The following is a 25,469-nucleotide window of genomic DNA, read 5'->3' on the forward strand; positions in this document are numbered from 1 at the left end:
ATACAATACAATATTACCTTACTTAAAAATTATAATAATTTCTTAATATTATCAAATATCTAGTCATAGTGCACATTTGTATGATTAGCTTATGATTTTTACAGTATGTTTTTTCAAATCAAACAGTTTCATACATTGCAATTGGTGGATATGTTTCTTATCCTTTTTAATCATCTCATTTTTTTCTTATTTGTTTATTGAATAAACTAGGTCATCTATCTGTTAGAATTTCCAGCCCTCTGCATCTTTATGATTTCATCTGTGTGGCTGACGTAGAGATGTACCACCCAGATCCCACTTCAGGAAGGTCTTGCTGCACAGTTGCTGGGAATGTGAGCAGCAAAGAGATTCCCTCTTCCAGCTTTCAGTTCCTTCATTATCTTACTTAGTCATACGGAGCTTCTTTGTTTTCTTTTTTCTTCTTTTTTTGAGACAGAGTCTCACTCTGTTGCCCAGGCTGGAGTGCAGTGGCGTGATCTCAGCTCATTGCAAGCTCTGCCTTCCCAGGTTCAAGCGATTCTCCTGCCTCAGCCTCCTGAGTAGCTGGGATTACAGGTGGCACCACCATGCCCAGCTAATTTTTGTATTTTTAGTAGAGACAGGGTTTCACAATGTTGGCCAGGCTGGTCTCAAAATCCTGACCTCAGGTGATCCACCCACCTCGGCCTCCCAAAGTGCTGGGATTACAGACTTGAGCCACCACTCCTGGCCAGAGCTTCTTTGTTTTCTAGCATATCAAGGTAATTCAGGATAGTCTTGTACATTTCTGCCTTAATCCTAGAATTATCTATTTTCTTTTAAGGATTTCTAACTCCTTATAATAGGAAATTATCTTTAGGGATCATAATCTGGGCGTGAGGAGTGTTCTTTATTTTCTATGCTGAAAACAGTGATCAGAGCCGGGAAATTTAAAAATAGGACTACAAGATTATCGCTTAACCTTATGGAGGCTGAGATGTGTTAAGTTCTGCTGTCTGCAAGTTGGAGACCCAGGAAAGCCAGTGGTATGGTTTGAAGGCCTGAGAGCTAGTGAACTGATGGTATAGACTCTAGTCTGGGTCTGAAGGCCTCAGAACAAGAGTGCTAAAGGCAGGAGAAGATCAACGTTCCAGCTCAAGCAGGCTGGCAGAGAGCAAATTCAAGCTTCCTCCACCTTTTGTTCTATTCAGAGCCTGAATGGACTGGATCATGCCCACCCATGTTAGGGGGGGCATCTGCCTTACTTAGTCCACCAATCTAAATGCTAATCTCTTCTGGAAACACCCTCACAGATATCACAAGAAATAATGTTTAACCAGCTATCTGGGTATCCTGTGGCCTAGTCAAGTTGACACATAAAATTAAGCATCACAGTATGGTCTTTAAATCAGCAATGGCTTCACCTGGGAGCTTGTTAGAAACTCAGATTTTCAGACCCAACTTCAGACCTATTGAATCAGAATTTGAATTTCAATAAGTTTGAGAAGTACTGCTTTAATTTAACCCATTTAATTCTTTCTCACACACGTGTAGAATTTTTCATCCGTATTCATTCTTTGACACCTTTTCTCCTTCTGTCATGATAGCAAACATTGATTGTGCCAACAGATCAATGTGCAATTGTGCCAATTTGCACAGACACTGCGTAGAGTGCTTTTGAAATTATTTAATACTCAAAGACCCTTTAAAGAAGATCTGATTATTATCTCCATTTTTCAGGAGAAGGAACAGAGGCTTAGGATAGTCAAGTAACCTGCCCCAGTTACATAGCAGTGGTAAATCCAGGACTGAAAAATAGCTGGTCCGAGTCATACATTGTGTTTAACTACTTTGCCATATTAACTCCCTGGGATCTTTCTAATCCTTCAATATTTCCATAAAATTCTGTCTTCTTCAGCCCCTTTGCTGAACTCTTGCAGTTATTCCATTGTTTCTCAGAAGTCGATAAATTATCCTGTCTTCATCAATGAGTCAATTGTTCTTTCTCTAATACCCCACACTTGATCATTAAGGAATGCTATGTCTGACCTTCAAAATATTCCTCGAGTGTGAGCACTGCTCATTGTTTAGTCCACTGCCGCCCAGTTAAAGCACCATTGTCTCTTGCCTGGAACATAACATACTCCTCTAATTGCCTCCCGTTCTTGCTTGTCTACAGTATGTCAAGAACAGCCATGGTGGTCTCCTGTTCAGAACCTTTCAATGGCTTCTAACTGCGCTTCTAGTGAAATCCAAACTAATGACCAAGGCTTATAAGGCTCTGTATTACAGGTCAGAAAACAATGGACTAAGGGCCCAATATGGCCTGCCACTGATTTGAAAAATAAAGCTTTACTGTAACCCAACCATATCCATTTGTTTACATATGATTTGTGGCTGGCTTTTCCTTTACTATGGTGGCATTGAGTAGTTGTGACTGAAACTGTGGGGCCCACAAAGCCTAAAATATTTCCTATCTAACCCTTTACAGAGAAAATTTATTAATCCACATTTTAGATGGTCTGGCCCTGCCTACCTTTCGGACTTCATCTCCTAGCTCTCTCCCTTGTGTGCCCTCTGCCCTGGCCACAAAGCCTCCTTGCTCTTCCTTGAACATGCCAAGCTTGCTTCTGCCACAGGATTTCAACACAAAATATTTACTTTGCCTGGAATGTTTTTATCTCTAAGATCCTCATATCTCCCTCCCTAGCTTCATCCAAGTTCTGCTCAAATGTCACTCCAGCATGGCCACCTCTGACCACCCTCCCTAACATCCCCCCACCCCTATTCCATCACCTTCCACTCCTTGCCCTGCTTTATTCTTCACGGCTTTTATCACCATCTGGCATCCGTTTGTCTGTTTGTTAATTTATTGTCTCTCTTCTTCCACTAAAACCTAAGCTCCGTGGAATCAAGGATCTTAGTTGTTTGGTTCTCTGTTGTATCTCTAGCAGTCTTAGATCACATAGGTGCTCAGTTTATTTGTTAAATAAACTAACTTCCTAACTAGCTATCATGTGTGGCAGGTGCTGTGCTAGATACTAGGTATACAGAGGTGATCTCTTGTTTATGGCTCTCCAGGGCCCACATGGGACCTGGACGTGGTGCTGGAAAGTGATCATCTTGAGCTTCGTGTGGCAACTCCTCAAAGACCTAGAACCAGAAATACCATTTGGCCTAGCAATCCCATTACTGTGTACGTACCCAAAGGAATATAAATCATTCTGTTATAAAGCTACACGCACACGTATGTTCATTGCAGCACTATTCACAATAGCAAAGACTCAGAATCAACTCAAATGCTCATCAATGATAGACTGGATAAAGAAAATGTGGCACATATACACCATGGAATACTATGCAGCCATGAAAAGGAACAAGATCATGTCCTTTGTGGGGACTTGGATGGAGCTGGAAGCCATTATCCTCAGCAAACTAATGCAGGAACAGAAAACCAAACACCGCATGTTCTTATAAGTGGGAGCTGAACAATGAGAACACATGGACACAGGGAGGGGAACAACACACACTGGGGCCTGTTGGGTTTGGGGCGTGAGAAGGGGGAGGGAAAGCATCAGGATAAATAGCTAATGCATGCGGGGCTTAATACCTAAGTGATGGGTTCATAGGTGCAGCAAAGCACCATGGCACACGTTTACCTGTGTAACAAACCTGCACATCCTGCTCATGTATCCCGGAACTTAAGAAAAAAAGAGATACTGCAAAAGTCATCAGGAGCCAGCACACCTGCCAGGTGAAACCAGGTGTTCTAAGGCAGGGCATCTATATTTTTGGATTTCAGAGAATTAGGTATTTTTCTCTGCATTTTCTTCTTACTACTGGAGAATGACATAAGGCTGCCAACTTAATTATTTTGTCATATTGGATATTTCAAGTAATAAATCTGCTGGCTGCAAAAAGACACCTTCAAGATAGGTGAAAACATTTAAATACGAACTGGATATTAGATAATGCGATGGAATTATTAATACTTAGTGTGACAATGGCAATATGATTATATATGAAAATGTCAGTTTTGCTTAGAGATGTATATTGGAGTACACAGGGATGAAATGGCATGAAGCGTGGGATTGGCTTTCAAATAACTGGGCACAGCAATGAAGTGTGGAAGGTAGTAGTGTTATCCCCATTTTACAGAAAAGGAGAGGGAATCTTTTGATGAACTTGCTACTCATCAAGATTGCACAACTAGTAAGAGGTGGAGCTAAGAGTTGAACTCAGACAATATGAACCTAAAAACCAGTGTTACTAAATGAGTCACTCCAATGAAGAACTTTAACTGGAAATTTGGTGTCCTACGGAGAGGCCATAGCATGCAAAGATGCCAGCTGTCCTCATTGATACTTCTACCTACCCTTCCATCTGTACTCCTGCCTCCATTCCCACCCTCAGATAAGGAAACTCAGGACCTCTAGACATGTCAAGAACATACTTGATTTGAGAGACAGCTCTCCATATAGACAGCTCTCCATATAGACACCAAAGTTTGTAGCCAGATTTTTTTTTCATTTTTTTAATCTTTCATCTCCATGGTGTTCAATGAACCCGGAACATAAACAGACAGATGGTCTGAGTGGGCGGGCATTTTCACTTAATGCTAACACAGTTGCCATCAATCCCACCTCTTAAACTAATACCACCTCCCCCTTAAACTAATGACGTCACAGGTATGCAGCTCCCTGCAGACCTTGGCAATCACATGGGACTCTTTTTGGCACTTCTGAGAGATAAGATCTATGGAAAAAAGTCTCAGAATCTGCAAATCTTTTCCAGAGAAACCTTATCCTGTTAAGAATTCTTGGGCTGATAATCTCTTGATAACTGACAGTGAAATAACACTAATAATAACAACTAAAATGTACTGTGCATTTATTAGTATCAGGTACCACGCTGAGTACAAAGATTTTCACGCCATTCTCATCACCACTCTGCTTAGTGAGTACCTTGTGGCTGTTTTGGAGGTGGGAAAACTTATAACCAGCTAACGTTTTTACTTATGACTTCTCTTACCTCAAATATTTATGAAGCATCTTCCATACTTAAGGCACATTATGTACAACTTATTACAGACTTTCAAGGAGATTTTAGCCTTAAAAATGGGAGAAATTAACAGCAACAATAACACTTACGGAGTGTTTACCATGTGTCAGATGCTGCGCCTTTCGATCTTTGGTTGTTTAATGATTTCAACAGTCTCTGATATGGATTCTCTTTTCTGCCCCATATTTTAGAAACAGGGAAACTGGAGCATAGATAGGTAAAGTGACATGCCTCAAGTCACACATGTACTAAATGGTTAGAGCTCAGATTTAAACCCCAGAAGCCTGTCTCTTGACCTGCATGCCTAGCCACCATGCCATACTGGTCTTCCTTATTTAAAACGTACACATCCCCCCACCCATCCCCCCACCAACACACACTAAAAATAACCAGTAATGTGAAATCAGCTTAGAATAAATTCTATTTACTTTTTTTTTTTTTTGAGATGGAGTCTCGCTCTGTCGCCCAGGCTGGAGTGCAGTGGCGCGATCTCAGCTCACTGCAAGCTCCGCCTCCCGGGTTCACGCCATTCTCCTGCCTCAGCCTCCCGAGTAGCTGGGACTACAGTCGCCCACCATCACGCCGGGCTAATTTTTTGTATTTTTAGTAGAGACGGGGTTTCACCGTGTTAGCCAGGATGGTCTCGATCTCCTGACCTCGTGATCCGCCCACCTTGGCCTCCCTATTTACTTTTTTCTACATTCAATGAGAGCGTCAACATCTCTAGGCAAGAAGTCTCATTCATATTTCTGTCCCCAGGACCCCAGACCAGTGACTCAGTGGGTAGTGGTGTTGATTTTGTACCCCAGGGAACATTTGGTAATGTCTGCAGACCTTTCTAGTTGCCACAACGTGGGGCGGGGTGTGCTACTGGCTTCTAGTGGGTAATAACAAGGATGCTGCTACCCCCGCAGAACACACAAGAGAGTCCCTGACATCAGAGAATTCCCCAGCCCCAAATCGGTGATGCCAAGGCTGAGACCCTGCCTGAGTGTGATGACTAACAAAGTAAGTGTTCAATATATAGTTTTTTGGGTAAATTTCAAGTCGTATACCGACAACCTCCACCAAACTACAATCCCTAAAAGATAAACGTTTGCTTATCTTTCAAAACCCAGCTCAAGCAGCACCACCTCCTAGAAGCCTTTCTGACACCATCAGACAGCATTTTTTTTCTTCTTTTTAAAAATCCTAGTAAAATATTGGCTTATTTTACTTTGTCTTCACCCTTTTCCTGGTTAGCTCTGCTCAGGGAATGCAAATGTCAGCCTAAGGATGACACTATTAGGCCAAAAGTATGTTTCTTCAAAAGCAATGTGAAACATTTCAAAGTTAAAAAAAAAAAAAAAAAGGAAAAACCTGTGAATTTTCCATGGCTTTGTAGCTGGGATTTAAATCCTAAGTTTCCAGTCACAAGCAATTATCCAGCTTTTAATGAAATGCAAACCTTCTCTCTAGTTGCTAAATCTCCTGAGATGGTTTCTGGTTTCTTCAGTTCTCAGTAGAAATTCTTTTTTTTTTTTATAGACAGGTTTATTGAGGTATAATTTACATACAGTAAAATTCACTCTTGTTAAGTGGATAGTTCTATTTGTTTTGACAAATGTACAGTGGTGTAAACATCACAAAAACAAACTAAGCACACACAAACTGTTAATAGTAAATGTTTTACATTTTACCACATTTATTTATTTGTTTGTTTGTTTATTTATTTGAGACGGAGTCTTGCTGTATCACCCAGGCTGGAGTGCGATGGTGCAATCTCGGCCCACTGCAACCTCCACCTCCCAGGTTCAAGTGATTCTCCTGCCTCAGCCTCCCGAGTAGCTGGGATTACAGGTGCACACCACCAGGCCCGGCTAATTTTTGTATTTTTAGTACAGACGATGTTTCACCATGTTGGCCAGCCTGGTCTCAAACTCCTGACCTCAAGCGATCTGTTTGCCTCGGCCTCTCAAAGTGCTGAGATTACTGCGCCTGGCCTAATTTTTTTTTTTTTTTTCAAGAAGCCTGTCTTGCTTTTGTAAGTATTTTCTATCTGGTCTATCAAGACATAATTTACATATAATAAAATTTACCCTTTGCAGTTCTAAGAGTTTTGATAAGTGTATACAATCATATAATCACTACCACCTTCATGATGAAGAACATTTCTATCACCTCTAAACATTTTCTCATACCCAGGTGCAGTTAAGCCCCTTCCCTCTTCACACGAGGGGAGGAGGCAAGGGCCCTGAGAGCACCTGACAGCACCTGACCGGTGGGTTTCTGAGCTGGTACTTTTGCTTTTTCCAGAATGTTATAGAAATGGAATCATATAACAGTGTGTGGTATTTCATGCCTAACTTCTTTTGCTTCACGAATGCCTCTGAGGTTCATCTATGTTGTTGGAGGTATCCATAGTTTGTTCTTTTTATTGCTTTTTATTCCATTGTACGGATGTAGCACAGCTTCTTTATCAATTCATGAGTCGATAGGTATTTGGTTTGCTTCCAGTTTTTGGAGATGATGGAGATTATGAATAAATCTGCTCTAAGTATTTGCATACATGGTTTCATTGGGACATAAATTTTTGTTTTTCCTGGATAATAGGAGTGAGATTGTTGGGTCTATGGTAAGTACATCTTTAACTTTTATAAGAAGCTACCAAACTGTTTTCCAAAGTGCTTGTGCTGTTTCACCATCCCATTAGCAATGGATGACAGTCCCAGCAACTTCACCTCTCTGCCACCACTTAAAATTGTCAGTGGTGGCCAGACATAGTGACTCATGCTGGTAATCTCAGCACTTTGGGAGGCTGAGACAGGAGGATCACTTGAGTCCAGGAGTTCAAGACCAGCCTGGGCAGTACAGTGAGACCTTGTCTGTACAAAAAAAAAAAAAAATTAGCCGGGCATGGTGGTGCATGCCTATAGTCTCAGCTACTCAGGAGGCTGAGGTGAGAGGATCATTTGAGCCTGGGAGGAGGATGCTGCCATGAGCCAAGACTGTACCACTGCACTCCAGCCTGAGCAACAGAGCAAGACCTTATCTCAAAAAAAAAAAAATAAATAAAAATTGCCATTTTCATTTCCCTGATGACTAATGATGTCGAGCATTTTTAATGTGCTTATTTGCCATCCATATATCTTCAGTGGTTATGCGCTTATTGAAATCTTTTGCTCACGTTTTAATTTGGCTGTTTTCTGTGAGTTTTGAGAGTTCTCGATATATTTTAGATACAAGCCCATTATTAGATTTGTAATTTGCAAACATTTTCTCCTAGCTGTGGCTCATCTTTTCATTCTCTTAATATTCTTTCAAAGAGCAGAAGCCTATAATTTTGATGAAGTCCAAGTTATCAATTTTTTCTTTTATAATTTGTACTTTTTGTGTTTTACATAAGAAATAATTGTCTAGTACCAGGTCATAAAGATTTTTTTTCTCCTAAGTTCCCTTTTAGCAGTTTTTTTTTTTTTTTTTAGATTTTACATTTAGAGCTATGATTCATGTTGAGTTTTGTATATAGTTTGAGGTATAAGTCAAGGTCTCTTATTTTTGTATATGATGACCGACTGTTCCAACAGAATTTGTTAAAAAGACAATTGTAAGTTGCAGGGCCTGCTCAAACCGAGTAACCATTGCTTAAGTTGTTTTGGATAGCACAGGGCCAAAATTGCAAGTCATATAGCCCAGACATGCCAATGAAAAACAGCTTTAACCTCTTAGTATCATCAGCCAGGCAGGCTGGCTGCATTGGCAGCACCTGGGACTAGTTAGGAACGTCATAGAGCTTGACCCACCTCCAGATCAGGGAGACAAATTTCAGTGTTGCCTCTACCTCCTTGCCAGTCAACTTGCAGTGAAGCTTTTTCTTGTCTCAAAAGCTGGTGCCATAATAGGGGCTTCTCTGCACACCAGGTATGAGTTGACTGCTCAATAACATAATCATTATTCATTAAATTACCTTTGCACCATTATCAAAAGTTAACTGACAATATGTATGCAGATTTATTTTTATTCTGTATTCTGTTTATGGCAGCTTTGTGTCTACTTTCTTGAGCAAACACATGTACCAAACACAGTTAACAGCACTTTACAAATGATAACTCATGTAGTACTCATTACAACCCTCATGGCATCTGCTTCTAATCGTTCTATTTTCTTGGCAAGGAACCTGAGGCACAGAGAGGCTAAGTAGATTTCCTAGGGTCACACAGCCTGTAATTGATGGCACTTAGCTTCTATTTTCTTCTCTCATTGTAAATCATCCTTTAGTATAATTGTGGATTTGGTTGTCTGAATTTTTCACTAGTTGGTAAGCTGTTTGAGGATAGAGATTGCGTCTTTAAGCTTTGTGGCCTAAGCACTTAGCTAATGCCAGCCTTGGAGAACATGCTCCACGAAGGTGTATAAATGAACGAATGAATGAATGGGTAAATGCACAAAGTGTGGACGAAATGAGTGCTCTGAAGGTTGTGCTCTTTGGAACCTCTGCCACTGGCATCATTTCCCAAGTGAAAAAAAAATGGCTGCCAACAACGCAGACAAAAAGCTAAGTGAAAATGAATACAGGGTCTGTCTCCATTAAAAACAGAAAAAGAATTATGCTTAGAAATATTCATCACTGGTGCACGATGATCCAGATTTCAACAGATCAACTTTGATATGCTGATAAGAGACTATTTGTGGAAAGACTGAACCTTGGAGGCCACATTGCAGGGCTCCACTGGAGATATGACAATTGCCAACATCTGTATGGGAATTAAGGGATGGAGACATGAGGTTAATTGCCAGGGCTTTAAGAGGCAGGAGAGGAGGAGGTGGCAGAATTATAAGAATCATGGTGCTGTTATTGGGAACAGCCAAGACTCTGAAGTTGGCAAAGAAGATTAAGCTGCGGGTGACAGGCAGGTGGAGGGAAACCCAGCGCATCCCACTGGCTCAAGGTGACCTTTCTTTCTTTTCTTTTCCTTTTATGATTAAAGGACAATCATGCTTGTGGTTACAACTGTCAACAGAAAAGGAGGGTAGAAATTAAAAAGTCTCCAAACTTCCTTGGTTCCCCTGAGAGAGTTCATAAGATTGACTTTGATTCCAGACATTTTTCTGGATACATACAGTGATCTATCATAAATATCTAACTAGCAGGCAAATTTTTGTGTTTCCCTCACCTCAGGGAGTCCTCTTACTTCCAAGTCTTTCCAAAGTTTCTCATATTCCAGAAAACATATTTTCTAATTTTATTTTTATTTTTTGCATAACGAATAGCACTTTGTTGCTTACTTTAGCTGCAGATTAGAATCATCTGAAGATTTTTGTTTTATTTATAAATGATGACTGCAGAAGCCTCAGTCCCAGAGAATCTGATAGCTTTGTTTTTGGGTATGGCCTAGATATTGGCGTGTTCCCCACATGATTCTACTATGCGGCCAAATGGAAGTACAACTGATTCTCAAGTCAAGTTGCACCAGAATTACTTTATTTCCCTTAACTATGGTTATTAGCCAAGCCCCTGATTAGAGAGTCTGATTCAGTCCTTTTGGAATAGGGTCAGGGCAGTGGTATTTTTTTTTCTCTGTTCCCCAGGTGCAGCTATGGTTGACTCACTGCTGCCTGAAGCTTTTGCAATCCATGCTAATGGGAGATGTGTTGGAGGGGAACCTTATGCAATGTGTAGAAAAGGAGGCAAAGACGTTGAACCCAGACCTGGTCATTCTCAGCAGGAGTTCACAATTGCAATTTGTGGATGCTGTAAGCATCTCTGTGATGGTCAGGAATATCTACCTGCAAGATAAAGGAAAAAGAATTTTACTAATGTCACATGATTGGTTACTTGATGCAGGATCTTACATGGAGGAGCATCATTCGTTTAAATAAAAATGAAAACAATCTGCTCTGAATCACTGGGTTCAATCAGTGCTTCTCAAACATGAATGTGCACAGGAATCATCAGGGGATCTTGTAACGATGCAGGTTTTGATTTGGTGGATCTGGGTTGGGGCCTGAGATGCTGCCTTTCTAATAAGCTCCTGGGGAATTGTCTCGGGATGACAATTTGAGTGGCAGGGTATCAGTTCCCTCAAAATGTGGTTCTGATGTGAGAAGCTTGAATATAGTTATTTTATGCAGTAAGAGAGTGAATCATATTTCAAATTGACTTTATTCTCTATGTATGATTTTAAATGGATGTATAGCTAACATAAGAAATGAACATAGACAGTGAACCATTCAATTGTACAGTTTATATATACCATTTGGCCCAAATGCTTTTTTACTTACTTTTAAAATCTTTTCATTAAGAATAAAGTTTTGCTTTGGGGGTGGGATGGTTGGTAATTTTGTATTCTGGCACATATACAATCCTTTAGGGATTAGCATTCATAAACACAGATAGTTCTCTGAAAGCATTGAACAGGTGGTAGAATGAAGTAGAAAGCCAGTGACTGAGAAAAATCTAGGCTGGTTAGCAGATGCCTTCGCTTGGAAAATAGGGATAATATTCATACCTACCTCATAAAGTTGCTGTAGAAATAAAATGGGGGGATGCATATGCAAAGCATATAGCATAGTGTCTGCTCCATAAAAGGGACTCCATAAGCTATGCCAGTTTTATTACTATGTTACCAGTCCTTCAGGAGGTTATGGGATGCTTAGAAGCATATTTGGACCCTTTCAAAACAAAATAGATGAGTACATATTTTTCTTCATTAACACCTACGCATTTATAATTTTATGTAAATTCATGCATACTAACATGTCATGCATGCCTTTCTTTAGTTTAGTCTTTTTATTTTACTTTGTTGCTTGGGTCCTCCATCCTCACATATCAGCGGCCCGCCTATGTTAATCTGGTTTCATATCTAGTATGTACTTTTAACATTTGTTATTATTTTATTATTTTTTCTAGTGTATATTTTTAAAACAAAAAACCCTACACAAATATGCAAAGTATAAAATTTGCAAAGTTTTTACATGTATATACACCTATAAATGAATCACCAAAATCAAGAAAATGGAATTATTTTTCACTCCCCAAAGTTTCCTCATGCACCTTTGTAACGCCTCCCTATCATCCCTTCTCACCCTCTTACAGGTCCCAGGAAACACTGATCTGCTTTCTGTCACCAAAGAGCATTTTGCATTTTCCAGAACTTTATAAAATTTTATAAAATGACTCATAGTATGTAATGATTTTTGCCAGGCTTATTTCATTTAGCATAATTATGTTGAAAGCTATTCATGTCATGATCATGGATTTAGATAGACCTTTCTTCTTTACATATATAGGCATTTAATACTATAAATTTTCCTCTAAATATTGGTTTAGCAGCATCCCACAAATACATTTTGTTGTGTTTTCATTTTCATTCAGTTCAAAATATTAATTTCCATTTAGATTTTTTTCCTTTGGTGTTATTAAATTTTCAAATATTTGTGAATTTTCCAGAAATCATTTTGATTTCTAATTTAATTCCATTATGATCAGAAAAGAATGTTTTGTATGAATGAAACCCTTTTAAATTTGTTGAGCCTTGTTTTGTAGCTCAGAATATGTCTACCATGGTAAGTTTTCAATGTGTACTCTGTTGTTGTTGGATGCAGTGTTTTAAAAAAAACATCAGTTAGATCAAGTTGGTTGATTGTCTTCAAATCTTCTGTATTCTCACTGATTTTCTATATACTTGTTCTAGCAATCATTGAGAAGGATATTGATATCTTTGACTAATTGTAGATTTCAATTTTCTGATAATTTTTATCAGTTATTACTTCATGTATTTTGAAGCTCTGATATTGGGTATACAAATATTTAGAATTGTTATGTCCTTTAGATGAACTGGCCCTTTTATCATAATGAAATGATCTTCTTTATTCTTAGTAGTATTCTTTACTCTGATTTAGCTATTTCAACTTTCTTTTCACTTGTGTTAGCATAGTATGTTTTTTTCTATCCTTTTGAATGTATTTGTGTCATTATGTTTAAAGTACATTTCTTGTAGGGGGCATATATTTGAGTGTTGACTTTTAAATCTAATGTAACAATCTGCTTTTTAATTGGACTATTTAGACTGATTGCATTTAATGTGATTATTGATGTGATGAAGTTAAATCTATTATCTTGCTATTTGCTTTCCATTGTACCATCCATTCCTTGTTCCCTTTTGCTTTTTTCCCTGCCTTCTTTTGGATTAATTGTATATTTTATATACTTTCATTTGTCTTCTTTATTGTTTCATTGACCATGATATTTTTTGTTATTTGAGTGGTCATTTTAGAATTTACAGTTCACATTTTTCACTTATCACAGTGTACTTTCAGGTGATGAAGTATACTTTACATGTAGTGTGAGATCTTTACAATAGTCTACTTCTATTTCTCCCCACCTGATTTTTATGATATTGTTATCATGCATGTAATGTATACATATATTATAAAAACTAGAGATATATACACAAACACATACATATAGTGTGTAGAGCTATATATGCTTATATATAATGTTTATAAAATATAATGAAATATATAAATATAAAATATTGCATTATTTTTGTTTAAATTATAAATATTTTATGCTTAGGAATTTTTATTTTATTGCATGCCAGATATTGTGCAATATCTCTTTTTGGGTAGTGAATATTTTTGTTTTCAACAAAAATTCTCAAGCTTTCTTCTAGGACACAGTTATTTATAGTAGTTACCCTTTATCTGCAGTGTTGCCTTTTATGGTTTCAGTTATCTACAGTAGAGTACAGTACAGTGATCTCTTTGTATCTGTGGGAGATTGGATCCAGGACCCCCAAAAGATACCAAAACCCATGGATGCTCAAGTCTCCCATATAACTTGGCCTAGTATTTGCATATAACTTATGTACATCTTCCTTTATACCTTATCTCTAGATTACTTATAATACATAGTACAATGTAAATGCAATGTAAAGGTTGTTGTATGATATTGTTTTTCCATTTGTATTTTTTATTGTTGCTTTTCATTTTTTTAAATTTATTTTTTGAATATTTTAAATTTGCAATTCACTGAATCTGTGTATATGGAACCTGTAGCTACAGAGGTCTGACTGTACAAGAAATTTTGAGAGAAGGGGAGAGAGAGTGTATTCACATAACTTTCATTACAGCGTATTGTTCTATTTTATTATTAGTTATTGTTAAGCTCTTACTGTACCTAATTTATAAATTAAATTTTATCACTGGCATATATTTATAGAAAAAAACATTCTATGTAGAGTTTTATACCATCCCCAGTTTCAGGCATCCACTGGGGGTCTTAGAACATATTCTTTGCAGGTGGGAGAATTCCTGTCCTGGAAAGCAGTAGGATTCCTGCAGATTTTGCTTTTCAGATCTGTTAGCCTGCAGAAGTTATCCGTTTTGGGCTCATTCTTTCCCATTTCTGAGGCAAGACCCTCTGTGCACTCTATCGCATGCCCTATGAATCATGAGGTTTCCCATTTTTTTCTGGTGGCAATAGAGACTATTCCCCAGCCCTGCATGAGTGCTGAGAACAGTAATCTTTAACGTTCTTAAATGATTTTCTCTTTGGCCTCAGGTAGTTTCCTAACATGTGTGAACTGATTTTTTTTTTTTAATAAATGAATATTTGAGGGAAACCCTCAGCACGTCTTCCAAGTTCTTTTTCTGTGCATCTTTCTCCTCTGAGAAAGCTACTGTGTCCTCTGAGCTTTAGCCACCTTGGTCTCCCCAAGTATCCTTAACTCAGGGAGTCTGCCTGGCTCCCGTAGGCGCCTCAGGTACCAGGGCCTGGCCAGTCTTTCAAGGCAGTTAGCTAGAACTATAGTGTGCCTCACCTTGCTTGTTTTCCATCTCTCAGGACCATTGTCTTTTGCTGTCTTATATCCATTATCTTGAAAAGTATTGTTTCATATATTATGTCCTACATTATTATTTTTTTGATTGTTTTGGGCAGGAATGTAAATTTAGTTCCTGGTACTCTATCTTGATTGGAAGTAGAATTACAGTTCCTTCATGCTCATGTCTAAATCCTCATATAACTACATACATTCATGTGTACACACATGCACACATATATAAATGAACATTTAATTATCTCATTCTACTAAAATGGAATTGTATACGCATATTGCATCTTAATTTTCTTACCCATAGATGCCTTGAACCCTGTCCTCCACATCAAAGGGTATAATTGTAATTCAATCACTTGAATGTCCATATAATATTTTGTAATATGGATGTGACATAATTTAAAAAAACCATCTACTTATGGACACTTCCTTTATTTCTAATATTTGACACTTTTAACAATGTAGTAATGCCTCTCTCCTTCTCTCTCTCTCTCTCTCTCTATATATATATATATATTTAAACCATAGCATCTTAATTCAACCTAAACCAGAAATAAGATTGGTAAACAACTATTTTGACATGAAGATACTGTTTTTATTTTTTTAAACAAAATTTTTTAGATCATAATTGTAGTGATCATGATGATGATAAGCATGTATAGAACCTATGTCCAAGTGATTTGCATGTATTAACTAATTTAATGCTAACCAACACCTTTGAAATTATATAAGGTATTATCACTATTTTCCAAAAAAGAAACCGAGTCAGTAAAAGGTTAAACCAACCGCCCAAAGTCAGACAGCCAGTAAGTAGGGGAGGTGGGTTTTGAAGCCAATCTAGCTGCAGACTTTGAAGCATAGTAGCATTTTCATGTTGTTGTCTGAACTGTAACTTGTTTGATTTTACTTAATAATATATCTTGGACATGTTTTCATATTAGCACTTACAGATTATCTCATTCTATCTTTTAGCTGTATTTGAATATACCAGAATTTATTTCCCTAGTCTTTTATTGTTGGACATTAAATTGTTTACAGTGTTCTGCTTTTATACACAATTTTGCAATCAACATCGCTGAATATATATATGTTAGTTTATCCTTGGGAATTTGTGTATCTGATGAATAAATTTCTAGCAATAGTTTATTCATCAAAGGGTATGTGCCTGTACATTTTTAGCAGGTGCTCACTGCCTTCTCACCCACACAGATGAAATCTATTAAGTTTATACATGTAAACTTTCGATAACAGTGTGACTATGGGAGAGTGATATTTAAGGGATATTTTAAAGGGTGGTGTAGACATGATTCACATGTTATTTCACAATGACATGTCATTGTTTTCCTTCTTCTTTTCAACTTCTTCTCTTTCATATTTCAGTATGAAATAGAAAATCCAACAACCCTGTTTCCATTGAAAATTGCCAAATAAATCATCAGATCTTTCTTTTTAGAGGCATTGCCTTCACTATCTGGATGTAATAATTATAACAACTGGGAACCCGATTCGGGCTGTTGGCTTCTCTCGACATGTTCAGTCATAATGGGGAAACTAAGAACATTTTCTGTTTCCTTCCAGCATACAGCAGTATTAAGAATCCTAGGAAACTGACAACTTCCCACTTCTATAGCATCTGAAATACAACCCAAAAGAAACTGAGCTCAGATGTGGCCTCAGGGTTGGACATTTGAAATGGCAATGCATAGGTCTTGGCTCACAGCTCTCAGAATCCCAGCTTTGTATGTGTTCCCCTTGGACAATGCATGTGCTTAGTAGATGAGGAGGAAACCGCATGCTTCTCTCCAGCTCGGCGGAGAAAAATATTTCTTCTCTTTTTCCTTCTAATGATTTCATTAGCCATATTGTTTACATTTTACTGAAAAAAATTATATCCCCCCTTTAAAATACTTGAGCATTGGACAGTTGATGTAAATAATAAATCTGCCTAAGTTTACAAATTCTTGACTAGAAATAATAAACTTGGGCAGTAATAGTAACCATAGAATTGAACAGCTTTTCCCAGAGGGGCACTTGGTGGGGAAATTTGGTAATTATAGTTAGCAAATGGCCCTTTGGCAACAGAATGTCTTTTTTAAAAGCTCAACAAAAATAATTCTGGGGAAAATAAAAAGGCATAATCTATGAAATGCTGAATGTAAACTATACCACATGACCTAATTAAGAGGACTGCTATGGAGGCTTTTTCCAAAATACTCAATAAAATGAGCCTTATTATGGCAGTTTGGGGGAAAGTAAGCCTATTTGTTTCGGAGGTGCAAATGCCAGATAATATAATATTAAAAGAGGATAGATTCAAAAGCAAAAGAGGTTACTGTGAAGAGCAGATAAATGAAGTGTAAGCACATTTAGTGTTAAAGACAATTTTTTTTTCACTGCTACAATATCTGGTACTGCAGACAGATGAAAATTTAAAGCTTTTTTTCCCACAGTGGAGACGTTATGCTTAGATTGCATGTTGCTCATCTAATATCCTTGATATGAGCTTTAATAATATTGAAAGACTTGCTATTCAGCTGCCTAACGGTTCTAAAGTGGATATCTGGCCTAGCCACCAGATTGAAGAATGTGAAAGAGCTTATTCAGCCACGTTAATGAACAAAGTCAATGACTACTCCGTTACTTCCTGTTAGTTCACTCATCCCTCCATCCCTCCTCCTGTCTATGTTTTCATTAAAATGTTGATTGAATATTCCCTACGTCTCTGGCACTGCTCAAAGTGCTGGAGCTACAGCAGGGAACAAAATAAACAAGGTTCTGTTCATATGGAACTTACATTTTAGTGGATGTTGGGTTGGAGAAATATGACAAAGATAAATAAGAACATAATTTATCAGGTAAGAGTAGATGATAATTAGGAAGATAAAGCCTGTGAAAGAAATAAAGCATGATGGAGGGGTGTGTGTGTGTGTGTGTGTGTGTGTGCGCATGCATGTGTGCTATTTTAACAGGAACAAGAACAAAGTGAAGGAATAAAGAAAAAACCTTAAGGCTATCTTGGAGGAAGATCACTGGAGATGGTGCACAGGCCCTGAGGTGGGAATGGCTTGGGATATCCAAGAGTAACAAGGAGGCCAGCTGGACTGATGCATAGTTTTCAAGGAGTAGAGCCATAGGGATTATGAGCAGAGACATGTCTACAAGCATGATTATGTACTTGGGGCCTTACAGGCAATGGTTGGGAAGCCAGTAGAGAGTTTTGAGTATTTTAGTGGCTTGATCTGATTTATGTTTTAAAATACATTCGGCCGTCCATATCTGTGCATTCCACATCCATGGATTCTGCCAAGAGAGGACTGAAAAATATTCCAGCAAAAAAATTCCACAAGTTCCAAAAAGTGAAACTTGAACTTGTCATGAGGATAAAGTATTGTGCAGGTCTTGTGTTAGGTATTATAAGTAATTTAAAGGATATGGGAGGATGTGTGTAGGTTATATGCAAATGCTATGCCATTTTATATAAGGGACTTGAGCATCTTGGGATTTTGGTATATGCCAGGATGTGGGGATTGGAACCAATCTCTCATCAATAATGAGGAACAACTATACTCCCTCTGGCACTTATTGGAGTGATGGTGATATTCTATACCTTGATTGCCATGGTAGTTACACAACTGTATGTGTTTGTCAAAACTTATAGAATGTACACCTGAAAGGGTAAATTTTACTGGAGATAAATTATAGCTCAATAAGCCTGAATTTTAAAACGTTCTTTATATCTGCTGTGTAGATGATACAGGGGCCAGAATGAATAAAGACAGACTAATTAGGAGGCTATAGCAAAAAATCAGGCGAAATACAATGATAGTTTTAACTAGGTTGGTAGCAGAGATTTTGGTGAGAAATATCAGGGTTTAGGGTAATTTAAAAAAATACAACCACTGAAACTTAGTGATGAGTATAAATTCTTCTCTTACTTCCCACTCTTCCAAATCTCAGCAAATGCTATCACCACAAACCAGTTAACTCAAGCCGTAATCCAACGAACATCTTTGATTAATGCATCAGTCAATTCTGTAGGCTCTTCTTCCAAAACATGGCTTGAATTCTTCCATTTTTATTTATGCTAACCATACCTTGATAGCATCTCTATCTTTGGAAGATGGGATTGCAAATCCCATCATTTCTTGCTAAAACAATTGCAGTACCTTAGTATCTTGTCTTTGAATTTATTCTCCTAATCCATTGAAATATATTCTCAGTATGGAAGTTCAAAGTAATCGTTTTGAAACTTTTATGTAACAAATCTTTATTGAGTACCTACCATTTGCTTGGGTAATTTAGAACCTGGAGGGAATAAAACAGACCAAAATCTATTAAACATGAGCCTGTTTAAGTGGGTTTATGAATTAAAATGCCAGGTTAACCCTTATAAAATGAGCAAGTGGCTTAGAAATATTCCTGCAAACAGGCCGGGCGTGGTGGCTCACCCCTGTAATCCCAGCACTTTGGGAGGTCAAGACGGGTGAATCACTTGAGGTCAGGAGTTTGAGACCAGCCTGGCCAACATGGTGAAACCCTGCCTCTACCAAACATACAAAAATTAGCCAGGCATGGTGGTGTCCACCTGTAGTCCAGCTACATGGGAGGCTGAGCCAGGAGAATCACCAGAACCCAGGAGGCGGAGGTTGTAGTGAGCCAAGATTGCACCACTGCACTACAGCCTGGGTGACAGAATGAGACCTTGTTTCAAAAAAAAAAAAAAATTCCTCCAAACAAACTATGGATTGAAGAAAATACCAATGAAAGCAAAGAAGTATTTCATCAAAAATTATCCATAACTGGTCAAAGAGACCAAAAGTTAAGTTTCATTAAGTGTGATCAGTAATGCCCTTTTTATGTTTGGAACTGTTTCACACATTACAGACATTAAAACAGGAAGTGAAATAAATAACTCAGACTGAGACCTTGGAATAGCTTTATCATAAAATATGAAACCACGAGCTTCAAAAAAAAGAAAGCATATTTATTCAAACTTGGCTTTTAACAAAAATGATTTATCTTCCATCTCCTCTTTTTATAATTTATTTGTGAGTATTTTATAAAATATAGAATGTTAGTATAATAACATACAATTTATAAATTAAAAAACAGCCTTGTATTGGGGATGGACATTTGAAATTTTCTTATTAATAGAATGTACAATCAAAAATGTTTGTAGACTACAAATTTAAATACTTGGTATTACACAAATGTAATATCACTTTTCCAAGTGTTTATTTTTTAAAATTAAAACATCTTTTTTAATCCCTTTGAATTTTTACATTTATAAGCCATCCATTGCCTCTACCAGAGAGCTGGGACGATGTGGTTTGCATGTTGAGATAAAGAATCCAGGAGAACCAGCCAAGGTGTCTGCAGAATCTACCAGCTGTAAATTGTTGGAAATGCTGGTGGAATTGAAATCCCCTTAGTGAGATGCAGCAACTTTCATCTGAGACATATGCTGTAATTAGCAGTTTCTTAATTACCGAGTGCTTGAAGTATGTCATACTGGGAAGGGGTGGCGGGAAAATGCTGCTGCGGTTGAAGACACAAGGCGACCACATTCTCTCAACCAGCTTGAGACCCCAGGTTCACTCTTACTGCAGCACAAACACACTGTGGCCAAGAGAAGACCATTCAAAGGTACCCCACTGCTTCCTATTTAGAGGGGGAAAAAGGACATCATATATTCCTGCCCATGATGGACTAATTTGGTGTTAAAGTCTGTTGTGATGGCAAAGTAAAGTTTTGGTTTGTTTGGTGAAAAAACTGAGTTCATCCTCTTGCCACCCTCTTATCTGTTTGAGCCAGATACGATCCCATCTACCAAGTGCTGTCTGAGAGCCAGGGTCCATGCCCAACAATTTTCATGCATCGATACCTTTCATCTCATGAAGCGGGCACTACTCTGATATGCCTTTGCTAGGTAAGGAAGATGAAATTCAAGGAGAGTTTGTTCCTTGTTAGTGACAACATCAAGGCAAAGTGGCTCTAGAGCCTGCCTGCTTAGTCACAACTGTGCCTTGTCACTCTACTGCTTTGAACCAGGCAGCTATTGTGCCGGTGGCATATATACAAGGAGGCTGAGGGACAGAGCAAATATTCAGGACAACAGTGAGTCATGCTGAGGGATTGTGGCAAGAAGAAGGCTGGCTGTGGGTAGGGGAGGGCCTTGGGCGTGGGGAGAACAGAAATTCTATTAAATTTCTAACTAAGTGCTGGGCAGAGTAGCTCTTCTTCCTTACCTCCTTATGAAATCATCAATCAAATACACTCATTTCTTGTTAAAGCATTGCGAGTTGCATCCCTTTGCAGAGATGTGTTTAATTCTTGAGCCACGCTTCTAATTGGGCTTGGGGCAGAAAAGGAAAGTCCCCAGATGCTGTCCTGTTATACCTGCTTGGCTTGTTTTAGAACAAGAGTCTTTCAAGTCCTGGGACTAATTTATTGGCTTTGGTTACAGGGGAGCTGCAGCTTAGGCTGCCTGGCTTTTGTAGGACCACAAAGAGGAATCTCTGAGATGCTTTGTTTCTTCTAGAATAAGATCCAGTACTAAAGGGGAAACGTGCTTCTGTAACTTGGTCAAGGTTTACAAAGAGAAACACCCTGTCCCTCTCTGCATGAATTTCCATTGGCCTTCTATGGAATTTATGGCTTTTGTAGGAAGGGCAAAATCTGGCAGTGGGAGGAAATTCATTAGTGGTATCACTCTTATGGTTAGGATTCCATGACCTTGAGGCACATAAATCTGGAAAATGGCCTCAGTGGGCATCCAGTGCCGTGATAAATAGACACAACACTGTGAGCCAAGATTTGTAGTCTATGGAATCTCCTTTTCTATATGAGGAGATGTGCATCCTGCATCTCAGGCACTTATATTATCCAGAGCTGCAGAAACAAGGTTATCAGTTTATTGGTTCACTTACACACCTTCCTTGCTTCCTTTCAGCTTCCTCACCCAGCCTTGCAATCTCAGCTACTAATGTCATCCAAGCTAATTTTCAGAGCCGGGTTGGCAGAGTTGGCATGTAATGGATGGACATTTTGATCTTGGCCAGCGAGTTTCTAAGTAGGAAGTAGTGTCCATCCATTAGAGGTGTCAAGAGTTTCATCTCTCAAAAACAGCCCTTTTTGTGGTAATGGATAGCTCCTCTGACAGCTTCAGAGGACTGAATTAGGATGTGTGTTCTGCAGATATCAGGAAAAGAAACAGGAATAAAACACAATTATACTCAAACCTATAACTTTTGCCCGCCTTGAATACATTTAGTTGCTCACCCCCAAGGCTGGAGGATACCTAATAAAGCAACATTTTCTGGTTAACTGACAATGTTTTCCTTTTTTTTCTTTTTTCTTGTCTTTTCCAGCAGAAGTCTCTTGTTTCTGCCAAGAACTCTGAAAAGTTAAAAATATTTATCCTGCTTGCAAGCTAACAACTTAGCCTGCTGTAGTTTCTTAGATGCAGGCAGAAAACATGCAACTCCTGGGTCAGAGACAAAAGGCTTGTATTACTCAAGGCACAGCAGGCAGCATGATCATTGTGTTTGCTGCAGGTGCCCTCTCTCCAAGTTCCCTGGGAGTGATGGGAAGCAGCCTGGGTAGATGCTGCAGCCTCAGGAGGTTTGGAGCACAGCTGAGTTTAAGAAATCCCAAACTTGTAAGGAGGGCAGTCTAACCTTTGCCTAGAGAGAGACATTATCTTACAGTGGTCAGGAAACAAACCTGCCCTCTGCCCCAAGGGAGCTACTATCTCTATCTTCCAAGGCCTTTCACTATACAAACATCCGAAAAATCGTCTGAAACAAAAGCTACTACAGAATGTGCAGAAATGTGGGAAACTCATAGAGAAGTACCTCCTGGTAATTGCAGGAAAGAATTTGGCAAAACTGGTTCACTGATACTACATTACTTACATTTCAAATATGAGATACTGACAGTTATTTTCAACTAAAGGCAAATATAAAAACACTGTCATTGGCTCAAATAATAGCAAACAAAGAGTAGCATGGGATTTTGCCTAAAGAGTACAATCTGGAATAATGTCATTATATTTAACATCCCTTCAATTAAAATACCAATTAAAATATGATTTATTTCAAGGAAATGTCCTACTTATTTTTAATTACACTATGCTTTGTTAGTCACTGTATTTATGTTGGAAACAAGACCGTTAAAGAATTATTTGTCTTATACATCGTTAAATAAGGCAAAGCCCCAACTCACAATTTTCTCTAATTTGAGAAGAAGTGGGAGAAAAGAAAACAATGGGATATTTTATCGTCTGGAAAGTGGAGGTTCATCTAAGATACGGCTATTTGCATTGCTCCCATTTTTGTGAACTGCTGCTTCATTTTTACAAAAGAAAAAAACATTTTATGAAGAGATTAACAAAAGGCACCACTTCACTCTCTTACCACTTAAGATTCATCTCCATGCCTCTTCCTGTACTGGATATTGTAATTATACGATTCTTTCAAGCTGATCAGCATAGCATGCAAGAAGTGCCAGTTCTCTCAAATATCTCTAGAACTATATTCATAACCATGATTCTTTTCTTGTTTTTTAAATTCTTTTTTAATGGCTATAAATTAATCTCAGTAATAATTGTTATTTGAGGGTTCCATCACATGTATTGACATAGTCACATTTCCAAAATCTTTTAATACAAATTTCCAAAATGTACATAACTTACTAAATCCTGGGCTTATTTTACCACCATGTTGTCTCCTTTTTCAAGGATAAATGCATAGTTCCATGTGCTCCTTTGAAGCACTGACCAAGGAGTTTTCTTCCTGTCCTGAAATCATCAACAAATATTCTTCCAGCAGTTTTTCTCCCCTTGATATTTTATTTCTCTCTGTGGAGATTTTAAAGAAAAGAGGGATAAAAAAATCTTTGGAAGGATATATTGAGATTTTCTCTTCAATTATATTTAAGTTGGGATGTTTGATGCCAGTACAACAGCTAAAATGGCAACTGACAGTAATATTTGTTAGGGCTAAATCTACTCTGAATCACAATAATATATAAAACTACAGGACCCCAAGAAGAGCAAACCACCAAGATGCTGGGCAAAAATCCCCAACACTTGGGATAGTTTGCTGAGCATGATGGTTTCCAGTTTCATCCATGTCCCTACAAAGGACATGAACTCATCATTTTTTATGGCTGCATAGTATTCCATGGTGTATATGTGCCACATTTTCTTAATCCAGTCTATCGTTGTTGGACATTTGGGTTGGTTCCAAGTCTTTGCTGTTGTGAATAGTGCTGCAACACATGGACACAGGAAGGGGAACATCACACACTGGGGACTGTTGTGGGGTGGGGGGAGAGGGGAGGGATAGCGTTAGGAGATATACCTAATGCTAAATGACGAGTTAATGGGTGCAGCCCACCAACATGGCACATGTATGCACATGTAACAAACCTGCACGTTGTGCACATGTACCCTGAAACTTAAAGTATAATAATAATAAAATTTAAAAAAAAGTCCCCAACACTGGGCTTCTGGTCTCCCTAACATTTATCATTCAAGTTAACAACTTGGAGGCTCCCCTTCTCATGCCCTGAGTTTTGCTTCCACACATTTTTTATTCATTGAGCAACGTAATTGAGAATTCCAAGCTATGATGAGCTGAATCACCAACCATATAAACTCAAGATTGAATTACTAAAATGATCATCACCATCATTAGGCTCCTATTGCATAGAAAAATGATAGGCACATACTTTTAACTATTTTTCAATAGTTCTAATTATTTTCTTGAGATAGTTCTTTTTATAAAAAAGAAAAGATGGAGATTGTGGATTCAGTTGCTTCAGGACTTTTAAAAACCTATTACCTTGTTTTTCTAAAAAAAGGTGTCACTTTTTGCTTTTTTCATCCCACAGTGATTGTGCAGAGAACTCTAAAATGCCACTAGCAAGGGTAGTAGGAATTAGACAAGCTGCTCCCCCATGGTAATTGTCAAATCATCTTACTTATACTAAAGTAATGATATGTCCATGTCTACTCATCCACTCTCGCTGCCTAGGTGGACAACCATCCAGGAAGAAATAGACCCAGAACATAACAACCCTCTCTCACAACTTGGAGGCCTGGTGAGTGATGGCAGCTGATACAGCCATGCATCAGCCTGGCACATCTTGCCACATAAGCTGGATATGAAAATAACAACAACATCAGAAAAGACAGTCCAGCTCTTGTGAGTCATTTTCCTGATTGATCTAATTTACCTTGAAGGTTAATGTATTCTAAACTAATTCAGAGATTAATAACCACTTAAAGATATATGAAAGACATTTCGCTGTCTGTGAGCAGTGTGTCATAACCTCATTTATTGCCTCTTCAATGACTTTGGGAATTATTTGATGAGATTTAAAGGGAAATTTGATTGTAGGATATGGAGAGTGACAGGTGCAATACGTACAGGGCTTTGGAGCTTATTCTTGTTAATAATAAAAACAAGCATGTAATTTGATTTTCCATAATGTCATCTTCAAAAGCAAATATTTATTTTCAAGCTGGAAATCATTTTTATCTATTGAATGAGATAATTGAATATGCTATTTTGCTAAAAAGGAAAGATTGCTTTTAACATAAAAAGTGACACACATGTTTTTATT

General features: G+C 38.1%; 1 long non-coding RNA gene across 1 annotated transcript in view; it reads left to right on the forward strand.

Moving 5' to 3' along the window:
* The window catches only part of LOC134757779 (uncharacterized), a 40,138-nt gene extending 15,096 nt beyond the window's left edge, over positions 1–25,042 (forward strand). The window contains exon 3 of the long non-coding RNA XR_010132271.1: positions 24,878–25,042. This is a non-coding gene — a long non-coding RNA (uncharacterized lncRNA). The remainder of the gene's footprint in view (positions 1–24,877) is intronic.
* Positions 25,043–25,469: the final 427 nt, after the last annotated feature.

This window comes from Gorilla gorilla, chromosome 21 (assembly GCF_029281585.2).
Source record: "Gorilla gorilla gorilla isolate KB3781 chromosome 21, NHGRI_mGorGor1-v2.1_pri, whole genome shotgun sequence".
Taxonomy (NCBI): Eukaryota; Metazoa; Chordata; class Mammalia; order Primates; family Hominidae; genus Gorilla; species Gorilla gorilla.